At 44.4% G+C, this 12,342-nt stretch overlaps 1 non-coding gene and 1 pseudogene across 1 annotated transcript; both read right to left on the bottom strand.

Moving 5' to 3' along the window:
- Positions 1–481: 481 nt before the first annotated feature.
- On the bottom strand, positions 482–585 carry LOC118144638 (U6 spliceosomal RNA). The gene has a single exon (XR_004729397.1). It is a non-coding gene; the product is annotated as a U6 spliceosomal RNA (small nuclear RNA).
- Positions 586–11,640: 11,055 nt separating this feature from the next.
- Positions 11,641–12,314, bottom strand: LOC103795230 (large ribosomal subunit protein eL32 pseudogene; annotated as a pseudogene).
- Between the last annotated feature and the right edge of the window lie 28 nt (positions 12,315–12,342).

The following is a 12,342-nucleotide window of genomic DNA, read 5'->3' as shown; positions in this document are numbered from 1 at the left end:
AGATAAAGGAAGGGGAAAAGGGAAAACGTTCAGAGAAAAATATGGAGAGAAATAAATCTGAATGAAGGGGCGGGATTGCTTTAGAAGGGGTACTGAATAACTTTTACTCTGTGGAGAGGTCAGCTTCCTTGACAGACCATAAATGTAGTCCTCTCATGGTCAGTGCGAACTGGCCGAACCCCCTAACAGACTATCAGTAGCCATATAACCTTGAGTGAGTGACTTAGCCCCTCTAAGCATCACTTTTCTCATCCGTAAAATAAAAATAATAGCAGCACTCCACAGGGTTATTGCAAAAACCGGTGAGGGGTGATCCATATTCAGCACTTAATACAGTGCTTGGCACATAGTAAGTGCTCAAAAATGTAGTTATGGTTGTACGTGCTTGTGTATCTTTAGTAATGATGTCTGTTATTTCTATATTTATTTTCCTCTGCTGAATTGCCAGCCCTTCAATAATAATATCTTAATAATCATACCTAATAATACTTTAGAGTTTTTAAATCATGTCTTCGTTGTGAACGGACCATGCTAATCATCTCTGTATCAATCCAGTTTTAGAATATGTGCTGCCCAAGTGAGCACTACTTTACAATTTTCTTTTTCTTTCTTTCTTCTTTCTTTCTCTCTCTCTCTCTCCCTCCTTCCTTCCCTTTTTTTTTTTTTTTTTTTTTGAGACGCATTCTTGCTCTGTCACTCAGGCAGCAGTGCAGTGGTGCAATCTCAGCTCACTGCAACCAGCTTTGCCTCCTGAGTTCAAGCAATTCTCCTGCCTCAGCCTCCCAAGTAGCTGGGATTACTGCCACCACACCCAGATAATTTTTGTATTTTTAGTAGAGACAGGGTTTCATCACGTTGGCCAGGCTGGTCTCAAATTCTTGACCTCAAGTGATCCACCTGCCTCAGCCTCTCCAAGTGCTAGGATTACAGGCATGAGCCACCTCATCCAGCCTTTCATTATTTTCTTTTATTTTTTTATTTTTTGAGACAAATTCTCACTCTGTTGCCCAAACTGGAGTGCAGTGGCATGATATTGGCTCACTGCAACCTCTACCTCCTGGGTTCAAGTGATTCTCCTGCCTCAGCCTCCTGAGTAGCTGGGACTACAAGCATGTGCCACCATGCCCAGCTAGTGTGTGTGTGTGTGTTTTATAGAGAATTTTTGTGTTTTTATTAGAGATGGTGTTTCACTACGTTGGCCAGGCTGGTCTCGAACTTCTGACCTCGTGATCTGCCCGATTTGGCCTCCCAAAGTGCTGAGATTACAGGCATGAGCCACTGTGCCCAGGCTTTTTCTTTCTTTCTTTTTTTTTTTTTTGAGATGCAGTCTCTGTCACCCAGGCTGGAGTACAATGGTGCTATCTTGGCTCACTGCAACCTCTGCCTCCCTGGTTCAACTGATTCTCCTGCTTCAGTCTCCTGAGTAGCTGGATTACAGGCATATGCCACCATGCCCAACTGATTTTTGTATTTTTAGTAGAGACAGGATTTCACCACATTGGCCAGGCTAGTCTTGAACTCCTGACCTTGTGATCCGCCTGCCTCCACCTCCCAAAATGCTGGGATTAAAGGTGTGAGCCACCGTACCTGGCCCTTTTAAAGACAGGGTCTCACTCTATCACCCAGTTCAGAGTGCAGTCACGCTATCATGGTTCACTGCAGCCTTGAACTCCCAGGCGCAGGTGATCCTCCCACCTCAGCCTCCCAAGGAGCTGGGACTACAGATGCATACCCCTATGCCTGGATAATTTTTTTGTACTTTTTGTAGAGGCAGGGTTTCCTCCTGTGGCCTAGGCTTACAATTTTCAAGATTCGGCCAGGGGCAGTGGCTCATGTGTGTAATCCCAGCATTTGGGGAGGCCAAGGCGGGTGGATCACCTGAGGTAAAGAGTTTGAGACCAGCCTGGCAAATATGGTGAATTCTCATGTCTACTAATAAATACGAAAATTAGCTGGGTGTGGTGGCGCATACCTGTAGTCCCAGCTACTCGGGAGACTGAGGCAGGAGAATTGCTTGAACTAGGAGATGGAGGTTACAGTGAGCCAAGATGGTGCCACTGCACTCCATCCTGGGTGAAAGAGTAAGACTGTCTCAAAAACAAAAACAAAAAACAATTTTCAAGGTGATTTTACACACATTCTCTCATTTGGGTGGCCCCAGTCATGAAAAATACAGAAAGGATTACTCTCCCCGCTTTGCAGATGAAGATAGAAATTAAGAATTTAACCTTGATCAAAGGCTTGACTTAGTGCTAAAGCTTAGGATTCTATAGAGCTGGGATTCAGTGCCCTGCCCTCTTATGTCCTTTCTGTGTCCCTCAAAAAGCATCTCATTGTTTGGTGGCATTGATTCTGTGGAGCAGAACTCTCAGGGAAGAGCTAATCCTGAAGTGTGGGTACTTGGGTTTGAACATGAAGGAAGGAGAAAATGCTTAATTAAATCTTGAACTCCCAGCCTTAGGTGATCCGCCCTCGTTGGCCTCCAAAGTGCTTGGATTACAGGCGTGAGCCACCATGCCCGGCTGAGAAAATGCTTAATTAAATCTATAACTTTTTTTTCTTTTCTGAGATGGAGTCTTGCTCTGTTCACCATGTCCAGCCAGAAATATTTTTAATTATAGATTTAATAAGCCAGGTACAGTGGCTCACGCCTGTAATCCCAGCACATTGAGAGGCCGAAGCAGGTGGATCAGTTGAGGTCAGAAGTTTGAGACCAGCCTGGCCAACATGGTGAAACCCTTTCTCTACTAAAAATACAAAATTAACCGGGCATGGTGGCACAAGCCTGTAATCCCAGCTACTCGGGAGGCTGAGGCAAGAGAATCGCTTGAACTCTGGAGGCAGAGGTTGCAGTTAGCCAAGATTGTGCCACTGCACTCCAGCCTGGATGACAAAGCGAGACTCCATCTCAAAATAAAAAAATTCCCTCAGAAGGGGAGTGACTGCTAATGGCTGAGGTTTCTTTATATTCTAAATTTGAAAATGTTCTGAATGTTGTAAATTTGGTTGTGGTGATGGTTGCACAAGTCTGTGAATAACTAAAAATCATTAAATTGTACATTTTTTAATGCCTCTGAAACAAGTTCAAGAATTGTACATTTTATTCTTTTTTTTTTTTTTTGAAACAGAGTCTCACTCTTTCACCCAGGCTGGAGTGCAGTAGTGTGATCTCAGCTCACTTCAACCTCTGCCTCCGGGATTCAAGCAGTTCTCCTGCCTCAGCCTCCTGAGTAGCTGGGATTACAGGCGCATGTCACCATGCCCAGATAATTTTTGTATTTTTTTTAGTAAAGACAAGGTTTCACCATGTTGGTCAGGCTAGTCTTGAACTCCTGACTTGTGATCCTCCTGCCTCATCCTTTCAAAGTGCTGGGATTACAGGCATGAGCCGCTGCACCGAGCAAGAATTGTACATTTTAAATGGGTGAATTGCTTGGTATGTGAATTACGTTTCAATACAACTGTTATTTTTTTAATTCACACAAATCAAATCCCAGGCCCAGATGTGGCACCAGTTAATTCTACCAAACATTTAAGGAAGAAATAATGCCAGTTGGACGCAAATGCTTTCAAATTATAGAAATAAGGGGCTGGCCCAGTGGCTCATGCCTGTAATCCCAACTCTTTGGGAGGCTGAAGCAGGTGGATCACTTGAGCCCAGGAGTTTGAGACCAGTCTGGGCGACATGGTAAAACCTCATCTCTACAAAACAATACAAACAACTAATCAGGCAAGGTGGCATGCACTTGTAGTCCCAGATACTTGGGAGGCTTGAGGTGGGAGGATTACCTGAGTAGGGGAGGCTGAGGCTGCAGTCAGCCATGATTGTGCCATTGCACTCCAGCCTGGGTGACAGAATGAGACTCTGTCTCATAAACAAAAAAGAAGAAAGAAAAGAAATAAAGGCTACTGTCTCCAATTCATTTTATTAGACAAACATAACCTTGATATTAAATCCAATAAAGACATTATAAGAAAGAGGGATGGGCACAGTGGCTCATACATGTAATCCCAGCACCTTGGGAGCCTAGGCAGAAGGATCGCTTGAGGCCAAGAGTGCCCAGCCTGGGCAACATAGTGAGACCTTGTCTCTACAAAAGCCTTTTTTTCTTCTAATTAGCCAATTACAAAAAAAATTAGGTTCAAGTCTGTAGTCCTATCTACTTAGGAGGCTGAACCTGGAGGATATCTTGAGCCCAGAAGTTAGATGTTATAGTGAGCTATGATCATGCCACTACACTCCAGCCTGGGTGATGGGGGAGACTTTATTTCAAAGCAATAAAATAAAGAAAGAACATTTTCTGACCAGGCATGGTGGCTCACGCCTGTAATCCCAACACTTTGGGAGGCCGAAGCAGGCTGATCACCTGAGGTCAGGAGTTTGAGACCAAGATGACCGACATGATGAAATCCTGTCTTTACTATAAATATTAAAAAATTAGCCTGGCGTTGTGGCATGCACCTGTAATCTCAGCTACTCCAGAGGCTGAGGCAGGGGAATTGCTTGAACCAAAGAGGTGGAGGTTGCAGTGAGCAGAAATTGTGCCACTGCACTCCAGCCTGGGTGAAGAATGAGACTCCATCTCAAAAAATAAAATAAAAATTTCTGCAGAAACACATTTAGGTAAGCAGATTCATTGGCTGGTTTCAATTTTATCATTATTTTTTTCTTTTTTTTTGAGACAGAGTCTCGCTTTGTTGCTCAGGCTAGAGTGTAATGGTGCCATCTCGGCTCACTGCAATCTCTGTCTCCCGGGTTCAAGCGATTCTCCTGCCTCAGCCTCCTGAGTAGATGGGATTACAGGCACCAGCTACCATGCTCGGCTAATTTTTGTATTTTTATTAGAGACAGAGTTTCACTATGTTGGTCAGGCTGGTCTCAAACTCCTGACCTCAGATGATCTGCCTGCCTTGGCCTCCCAAAGTGCTGAGATTACAGGCCTGTGCCACTGCACCTGGCCAATTTTGTTTTCATATGTCAGCAACAAACAGAACTTTGAAAAGATACCATTTACATTTGAATAAAAATATAAAGTACATAAGGATCATTCTAACAAAATATTTTTAGATCTCTAGTAGAAAAACTTTGTAATAGGCCAGGTGCCTGTTGAATATTATAGTATGTGAATTAAATTTTTGGGTTTTTTTTTTTTGTTTTTTTAAGATGGAGTTTCACCATATTGGTCAGGCTGGTCTTGAACTCCTGACTTCAGGTGATCCGCCTGCTTCAGCCTTCCAAAGAGCTGGGATTACAGGTGTGAGCCACTGCACCCGGCTGTGAATTAAATTTTTGAAAAAGAAAATAAAGTGATATGATAAGTCATAGACTGGGAAAAGAAATTTGAAACACATATACTAATAAAAGTCTTATATCTGGAATACTGTATAAAATGAACTACTACAGGCCAGGCACGGTGCCTCACTCCTATAATACCAGCACTTTGGGAGGCCCACCACGTTGGTGGAGAGCATGGTCAGACCAGTGAATTTCATAAGCATGGGCCCACTGTCACACTTCATTTGCTGTTAAATGAATTCCTTGATCAGGAGCAATGCTGTGTGGAATACTATGAAGGTGAATGAAACATCCTGTAAATCCATGGATGGTAGTTTTGGCAGAAGCATTGCGTATAGAGAACACAAATCTGGATTTGCTCATTCTCATGTTTATTTGCCATTTGAACATCCTCTTGTGTAGTGTATCTAATAAAGTTTCTTGCCAGTTTTTATGTTAGGTTGTATGTCTTTTATTGATTCACAGTTTGTTTTTTTTTTTTTTTTTGAGACAGTTTTGCTCTTGTTGTCCAGGCTCGAGTGCAATGGCATCATCTCTGCTCATTTGGCTCACTGCAACCTTTACCTTGAGGGTTCAAGTGATTCTCCTGCCTCAGCTTCCTGAGTAGCTGGGACTACAGGCACGTACCACTATGCCCAGCTAATTTTTGTACTTTTAGTAGAGACGGGGTTTCACCATGTTGGCCAGGATGGTTTTGATCTCTTGACCTTGTGCTTCGGCCTCCCAAAGTGTTGGGATTACAGGCATGAGCCACAGTACCTGGCCCTGGAATGGCCTTTTGAAGACACATTTATGGTATCAGCTAGGTGACAACATCTTGCAAGACTGCAGCATGGATCTCTAGAAGACTAATCTATGCTCTGAATCAGTGACCAACATATTGGGCTGTTTCTTCCACAGCCAGGATTGATAGCTCTGGAAATTAAAGGATGGAAATGGGAATGGCACAATGCACAACGGAGACCCACTAGCAACATTTTTGTTTCCTTTTGCCCCAATCTCATGCTCTTGTTATAAGTAAAATTTTCGATGCTGCAAAAAAGTAACACTTGAAAAACAAACAAACAAAAAAAGTTTTAAAAAAAGACAAAAAAGAAAAAGTAGCACTCAAATATAAATTTCCTCTGCAAGACAATTTACTTCTATAAAAGGATGTGGCTCACAGATGAAACAATGGTGAACACACGCCTGCACAAGGGGCACTTAGGCCTCCTCCTGCTGTGTCATTCCCCTATTGGCTAGGGTTAGACAGAACAGTCTAGTCTAATTCTGATTGGCTTTTTCTTTTTTTTTAAAGATGGGGTTTCACCATGATGGCCAGGCTGGTCTTGAACTGCTGACCTCAGGTGATTCACCCACCTCGGCCTCCCAAAGTGCTAGGATTACAGGCCTGAGCCACCGCGCCCGGCCTGATCGGCTATTTTAAAGGGAGCAGGGGTACGAGCAGGAATGGCGGGGTGGGTAGTTTGGAGGAAAAAACAGTAACGGGCAGGTCAGAGCAGGTAGCCAGGGGCCAAAGCAGGTGACTGGACAGGTGACCAGAGCAGATGACCAGGATGAGTCAGGACGGAGCAGGGGACTGGGGGAACAGAGGTGAACTACTGATTAGAACTAGCGGAAAGGGTTGTTTATTGAAACTACACGGATGTTAAACTTTAAAACAGAGACTTAAGGAATAAGAGAGCTGAACGTACTGACAGACTGATTCTTTGAAGAGAAACTTGGAATCTACTATATCTAACACTCTGCTAGTCTAAAGGTCTAAGCTCCAACGAAAAGAATGCTTCCACCAGGAGACACAATGATTCCATTGAACTAGAATAGACCAAAGCCTGGCCACTCTGGAATCCTCATGGCTCTGAGTCAGCAGGCAAAGAAAGGAGTTACTGTGCTGGCTGGGGCGATCAATCCTAACTACCAATAAAAAATTGGAGGCCTGGTGCGGTGGCTCACGGCTGTAATCCCAGCACTTTGGGAGGCCAAGGCTGGCAGATCATCTGAGCTCAATGGTGAAACCCCGTCTCTACTAAAAATACAAAAATTATGAGACCAGGCGCAGTGCTTCACACCTATAATCCCAGCACTTTGGGAGGCTGAGGTGGGTGGATCACCTGAGGTCAGGAGTTTGAGACCAGCCTGACCAACATGGAGAAACCTCATCTCTACTTTTTTTTTTTTTTTTTTAAACAAAGTCTCCCTCTGTAGTGCAGGCCGAAGTGCAGTGGCACGATCTTGGCTCACCGCAACCTCCACCTCCACCTCCCAGATTCAGGCAATTCTCCTGCCTCAGCCTCCTGAGTAGCGGGATTACAGACACATGCCACTGCACCTGGCTAATTTTTTGTATTTTTAGTAGAGATGGGGTTTCATTAAGTTGACCAGGCTGTTCTTGAACTCCTGACCTCAGGTAATCCACCTGCTTCAGCCTCCCAAAGTGCTAGGATTACAGGCGTGAGCCACAGTGCCCAGCCGAAACCCCATCTCACTAAAAAATACAAAATTAGCCAGGCATGGTTGCACATGCCTGTAATCCCAGCTACTCAGGAGGCTGAGGCAGGAGAATCATTTGAACCCAGGAGGCAGAGGTTGCGGTGAGCCGAGATTGTGCCACTGCACTCCAGCCTGGCCAACAAGAGCAAAACTCTGTTTCAAAAACAAAAACAAAACAAACAAAAATTAGCTAGGAATGGAGGCACGTGCCTGTAGTCCCAGGTACTCCGGAGGCTGAGGCAGGAGAATCGCTTGAACCCAACGGGCAGAAGTTGTAGTGAGCCACTGAGATTGTGCCACTGAACTCCAGCCTGGGCGACAGACTGAGATTCTGTCTCAAACACACACACACACACACACACACCAACAAAAATAAATAAATAAATTACAAAAAATAACCAGGCATGGTGGTGCACGCCTGTAATCCCAGCTACTTGGGAGGCTGAAGCAAAAGAATCGCTTGAACCCAGGAGACTCAGGTTGCAGTGAGCTGAGATTGTGCCATTGCACTCCAGCTGGCCAACAGAGTGAGACTTCGATTCAAAAAAAAGAAAGAAAGAAAGAGAAAAAGAAAAATTGGAATATTACTTCACCATGGAGGTAAGTATGAGTATGTCAAAAATACAGGAGATTCCTTAAGTCATCTTAGTATTACTGTGACCTATGATTAAAGTCAATGGAAAACTACAACAAACCAATCCAGACTACTAAAGCCCGGATCCTTCAAGAATGAAACTTTGGATCACTCCACCAGATAAAGACACAGGGAAACACCTGTTAAAGTGCTTGCTGAAGGCAGAGGGAATACAGGATGGTAGTAGAAAAAGGTAGTTATTAATATCAGCTGTGACCACAGAACCTAGTACTATGATTGTCATGAGCATTTTCTCGTTTTATTAATATATTTATGTGTATATATATCAAGCGAATATCTTTGTTTTCTTATCTCTTTTTGTTATTTATTATTATTACTTTTTTATTTTTTTAAAGACGGGGTTTCACCATGTTGGTCAGGCTGGTCTTGAACTCCCAACCTCAGGTGATCTGCCTGCCTTGGCCTCCAAAGTGCTTGGATTACAGGTGTGAGCCACGACACCCGGCCTTATTTATTATTTTTTTGAGACGCAGTCTTGCTCTGTCGCCAGGCTGGAGTGCAGTGGCACAATCTCAGCTCACTGCAACCTCTGCCTCCCAGGTACAAGCGATTCTTCTGCCTCAGCCTCCTGAGTAGCTGGAACTACCGGTGTGCACCACCATGCCCAGCTTATTTTTGTATTTTTGTATTTTTAGTAGAGACGGGTTTTCACCATGTTGGCCAGGATGGTCTCAATCTCCTGACCTCGTGATCCACTCACCTCAGCCTCCCAAAGTGCTGGGATTATAGGCACGAGCCACTATGCCCAGGCCATTAGTGTGTTTTTTGGTTATACACAGAATAATTGTATTATATTAGGTAGAATTATAACCTATTATTTTCTTTATTTGGAAATTAAATATGGTTTAAGGAGATGTATATGGGTGCCAAGTTGACTAGGGGTGGACTTGTTGTAATGGTTAATTTTCTGTGTCAACCTGGCAGAGCCATGGAGGGCCCAGACATCTGGCGAACATTAATCTGGAGGTCAGGCACAGTAGCTTGCACTTGTAATCCCAGCACCTTGGGAGGCCGAGGTGGGAGGACTGCTTGAAGCTAGGAGTTTGAGACCAGTCTGGGCATCATAGGAAGATCTAGTCTCTACAAGAAATTAATAACAACAGGCCAGGCGCGGTGGCTCATGCCTATAATCCCAGCACTTTGGGAGGCCGAGGCGGGTGGATCATGAGGTCAAGAGATCGAGACCATCCTGGTCAACGAGGTGAAACCCCGTCTCTACTAAAAATACAAAAATTAGCTGGGCATGGTGGCGCACACCTGTAATCCCAGCTACTTGGGAGGTTGAGGCAGGAGAATTGCTTGAACCCAGAAGGCGGAGGCTGCGGTGAGCCAAGATCGTGCCATTGCACTCCAGTCTGGGTAACAACAGTGAAACTCCATCTCAAAAAAAAAAAAAAAAAAGAAATTAATAACAACAACAAAAATAGCTGAGTATGGTGGCGCACACCTGTAGTCCCAGCTACTCAGAAGATTGAGTTGGGAGGATTCCTAGAGCCCAGGAGTTTAAGGCTACATTGAGCTATGATGGCCTCACTGTACTCCAGCCTGGGTGACACAATGAGACTCTGTCTAAAGAAAAACAAACAAAAAAATTATTCTGGGTGTGTCCGTGAGGGTGTTTCTAGATGAGATTAACAACTGAATTAGATTGAGAAGTAATTAAATAACATTTGAATTAGTAGTAGATTGAGTAAAGCAGATTGCCCTTGTAACATGGGTGAACCTCATCCAATCATTGAAGACATGAATAAAACAAAAAGGCTGAGTAAGAGCATCTCCTCCTGCCTAACTGCCTAAGCTGAGGCAGTCTTTCCTGGCCTTCTGACTCAGACTGAAACACTGACTCTCCTTGGACCTTGAGCTGGCTGGCTTTCAGTCTAGAGGTACACATCCGTTCTCCTAAATCTCCAGCTTGCTAATTGCAGATCTTGGGACTTCTCAGCCTCCATAATAATATGAGCCGATTGCTTATAATAAATAAATACACACACACACACACACACACACACACACACACCCCCTATTGGTTTTGTTTCTCTGGAGAACTCTGAGTAATAGATTTCACATTTAAAACAACTTTATTGGGGCACATTTTGCATATCACATAATTCACCTTTTTAGAGTGTACAATTTGATGACTTTTTTTTTTTTTTTTTTTTTGAGACAAGGCTGTACTGTCACCCAGGCTAGAGTGCAGTGGCATGAAAACAGCTCACTGCAACCTTCACCTCCTGGGTTCAGGCTATTGTCATACCTCAGCCACCCAAGTAGCTGGGACTACAGATGTGTGCCACCACACCTGGGCTAATTTTTGTATTTTTAGTGGAGACGAGATTTCACCATGTTGGTCTGGCTGGTTTCGAACACCCGACCTTAGGTGATCCACCCATCTCACCCTCCCAAAGTGCTGGGATTACAGGTGTGAGCCACCGCACCCAGTATATTTATGTTTAACATTTTAAAAAATTGCCAGGCTGGGTGCTATGGCTCATGCCTGTAATCCCAGCACTTTGGGAGATCGAGGTGGGTGGATCACCTGAGGTCAGGAGTTTGAGACCAGCCTGGCCAACATGGTGAAATCCCATCTCTACTAAAAATACAAAATTAGCTGGGTGCGGTGCTGCATGCCTGTAATTCCAGCTACTCGGGAGGCTGAGGCAGGAGAATTTCTTGAACCTGGGAAGCGGAGGGTGCGGTGAGCCGAGATCATGCCATTGCACTAGCCTGGGCAACAAGAGCGAAACTAAGTCTCAATAAATAAATAAATAATTTAAAAAGTTGTCAAACTGTTTTCCAACCTGGCTACACCATTTTACAATTCTACCACCAATATATAAGGGTTCCCATTTCTCCACATTTGCTGCAACATTTATCTTTTTTACTTTTTATTTTATTTATTTATTTATTTATTTGAGACAGAGTCTCACTCTGTTGCCAGGCGCCAGGCTGGAGTGCAGTGGCACAATCTCGGCTCACTGCAACCTCCACCTCCCAGGTTCAAGCAATTCTCCTGCCTCAGCCTCCCAAGTAGCTAGGACTACAGGCACATGCCACCACACCCAGCTAGTTTTTGTGTTTTTAGTAGAGACGGGGTTTCACCATGTTGGCCAGGATGGTCTCGATCTCTTGACCTGGTGATCCACCCGCCTCGACCTCCCAAAGTGCTGGGATTACAGGCTTGAGCCATCACGCCCGGCCATTTATCTTTTTTATTATGGTCTTTCTATTAAAAACAAGCCAACAAACAAAAAGGTTTTTGTTATTGTTTTTGCTTCTCTTTTTCGCAGTTTTTACAATTTTCTTTAAACACAAAACATGCACAGAAGTTGTCTACTCATTTTCTTCGCTGCGCAGCCTGGCATTGGGGTTGGTGACTCTGCTGGCCAGCTGGGCAGCTCTTTCCATGATGGCCTTGCGGTTCTTGGAGTAAACACTGTGAGCGATCTCAGCACAGTAAAATTTCTCGCACATAAGCGGCACTTCCAGCTCCTTGGCATTGGGGACCAGGAACTTAACGGAAGCCACTGGGTAGCATGTGCTTTGTTTTTCTGTTGTTGCTGCTCCCATAATGTTGGGCATCAAGATCTGGCCCTAATCTGGCCCTTGAACCTTCTACAAAACCTGTTGTCAATACCTCCGGGTTTCTGCCAGTTACGCTTAGTTTTGACATATCGGTCAGACGCGGGATGAACGTCTTGATTCTCTTTTTGACGATCTTGGGCTTCACGAGGAGTCTGAGGAAGGTTTTTCAAAGAGCCCTGGGGAGACAGATTTTTGGGAGGTAAAAGGACCCTCCCTCAAAACCGACCGCGGTCCTCCATTGGGTAGGGGGCGCTCCAAGACAGGAACTCTTCTAGCCCGTCGCCTCTCCATATTAGCGAGATCCTCGTTGCTAGGAGAC

The sequence above is a fragment of the Callithrix jacchus genome, chromosome 9 (genome assembly GCF_049354715.1).
Source record: "Callithrix jacchus isolate 240 chromosome 9, calJac240_pri, whole genome shotgun sequence".
In the NCBI taxonomy this organism is placed as follows: domain Eukaryota; kingdom Metazoa; phylum Chordata; class Mammalia; order Primates; family Cebidae; genus Callithrix; species Callithrix jacchus.
Note: the sequence above shows the minus strand (reverse complement) of the source record. Positions and strands in the feature narration are given on the sequence as shown.